General features: G+C 52.0%; 1 non-coding gene across 1 annotated transcript in view; it reads left to right on the top strand.

Annotated features, from left to right (window-relative positions):
- Positions 1 to 21, top strand: part of LOC149986966 (5S ribosomal RNA) — a 119-nt gene extending 98 nt beyond the window's left edge. The window contains exon 1 of the ribosomal RNA XR_016499261.1: positions 1 to 21. This exon is cut by the window's left edge and continues 98 nt beyond it. This is a non-coding gene — a ribosomal RNA (5S ribosomal RNA).
- The last annotated feature ends 2,479 nt before the right edge of the window (positions 22 to 2,500 follow it).

Below are 2,500 nucleotides of genomic sequence, written 5' to 3'. Positions count from 1 at the left end.
GAAGTCCCGGTGCTGCATCCATTTTGCATCCGCTTGAACCTTCTCCGACGTGGCATCTTCTTCTCCGACATGGCAGTCCACTTAGCATTTGTCATGTGACAGGGGCAGCCAGGTAGCTGACGTGGCATTTCAAAAAGTTAAAAAAAATAAAAATAAAAGCTGAAAGGGTGGAGAATATAATATTTACATGTTAGAGGTTAATTTATCAAGGATTTTGATCTATTTGGTGCTGATGTGGCACAGTGTAGTGTTAAAAAAATAAAAGTAAATGAAGGATGCATATTTGCAAACAAGTATTGTCACAATACAAAATGTTGGGTTTTGAAATTACAATGCTAGTTTATATGTTATGAGATTAAAATTTCAGAGTCTAGGTTGTATGATTAAAAGAACAAAGTATGAGTTGAGGGTTAGGGGTTAGGGGTTAGGGTTTAGGGTTTAGGGTTTTAGGGTTTGCATGGGGTATATAAACCTAGATTCTAGGATTCACATAGATTATATAAAGGGTTTAGAAAGTTGGGCTTGGAGTATGTAAAGAGAAGATAGATTTAAGAATTCACACAAACAAAAATAAATTGGATGTGGAGTGTGAAGGATGAAGAATTGAAGACATTAAGTTTCAGTGGTGATGGATTAGTTAGTGGGCAATGATTACCTGTACGATGCATTAGTTAGCAAGTCATTAACATATTTGTACAACCAATTGATTGCACACACACAAATTTATCTCCAAAGTGACATGTAAACGATTTAGTGGATTTTTGACATGACATGGACTACCACGTGGCAGCCACATCAGCAAGGTAACACGTGGCACTTGAAAAAATCAATTTAGTATTCTTCTGCCTTTTATTTTTCTACCTTATTCCAGTTAATTAAATTACTTTAATATTTTTAATTCACCAATTTATTTTTATTTTTATTTATATTTCTGTCTAGGCGCAAGACTGGGCGGCCAGCAAGGAGTCGAGACAGGGAGTTAATTTTAAAATTGATTTTTTAAAAAATGATTTATTTATTTATTTCCACCTATGCGGAAGACTGGGCGGCCAACGAGGAGTCGAGACAGCCAGGAGTCGGGACTTGGGCAAGGGAGCGGGACAAGAGGTCGGGACTCGCGGCGGGACAAGGAAGAGGAGGAGGAAGTCCGGGACTCGCGACGGGACTGGGACTCGCGCCGGGACTAGGGAGTCGCGGCGGGACAAGGAAGAGGAGGAGGAAGTCCGGGACTCGCGACGGGACTGGGACTCGCGCCGGGACTAGGGAGTCGCGGCGGGACAAGGAAGAGGAGGAGGAAGTCCGGGACTCGCGACGGGACTGGGACTCGCGCCGGGACTAGGGAGTCGCGGCGGGACAAGGAAGAGGAGGAGGAAGTCCGGGACTCGCGACGGGACTGGGACTCGCGCCGGGACTAGGGAGTCGCGGCGGGACAAGGAAGAGGAGGAGGAAGTCCGGGACTCGCGCCGGGACTAGGGAGTCGCGGCGGGACAAGGAAGAGGAGGAGGAAGTCCGGGACTCGCGCCGGGACTAGGGAGTCGCGGCGGGACAAGGAAGAGGAGGAGGAAGTCCGGGACTCGCCACGGGACTAGGGAGTCGCGGCGGGACAAGGAAGAGAAGGAGGAAGTCCGGGACTCGCGACGGGACTGGGACTCGCGGCGGGACAAGGAAGAGAAGGAGGAGGTCCGGGACTCGCGCCGGGACTAGGAAGAGGGGGAGGAGGTCCGGGACTCGCGACGGGACTAGGAAGTGGGGGAGGAGGTCCGGGACTCGCGCCGGGACTAGGGAAGAGGAGGAGGAGGAGGAAGGCCGGGACTGGGACTCGCGGCGGGAGTAGGTAGTGGGGAGGAGGTCCGGGACTCGCAGCGGGACAAGGAGGAAGTCGGGGAGGAGGGCCGGGACCAGGAGTCGCGGCGGGGATAGCAGGCAGGACAGGGAGGGTGGGTGGTCTTCCACAAAAAAAGTGTGTCTCGGAACTTCCTTAGTGCAGTAGGACGGGGGCCTGCCGAATCCCACAGAGAGTACTATGTGGGGAAGGGTTCCTCTGAAGCGTCTCGGGAAAAGTCGTGAGGGGGTGACGGTTGCTCGGTGCCTACGGGTCCCGACTGCTCGCTGCCTTCTTTGAGCCCAGTACCGACGTTCGCAGGGGGATACCTGGATACTACTGGGGTTACCTGGATACTTCTGGCGTGTTACCTTGGATCAGTGAGGAGTGGGGTTAGTTTCCCGGCGACGCGACCCTCTGAGGAGGTCCCGCGGAGGGTCGCCGAGTATTATATGGTGAGCTGGCTGTCAAGGATTGTGAGTCCCGCTGCCAAAATTTTTTTTGGTGCGCGGGCGACTGGAAAAAGAGGGTTGGTCTTGTGCCGATACGCGTAACGTCGCAGCGAGTCCCAAGAGCTAGTAACCATTTTTGGCGGGGGGCGATGGCCTCGGTATTGTCAAGCCATTCTCTCATTCATTTGGGAGGGTGGGGAGAAGTGTTTGCCGAGGCCGTTCAAGC

This window comes from Physcomitrium patens, chromosome 20, assembly GCF_059467195.1.
Source record: "Physcomitrium patens ecotype Gransden chromosome 20, ASM5946719v1, whole genome shotgun sequence".
Classification (NCBI taxonomy): Eukaryota; Viridiplantae; Streptophyta; class Bryopsida; order Funariales; family Funariaceae; genus Physcomitrium; species Physcomitrium patens.
The sequence above is the reverse complement of the archived record's forward strand: the minus strand, read 5'-3'. Positions and strand labels throughout refer to the sequence as shown.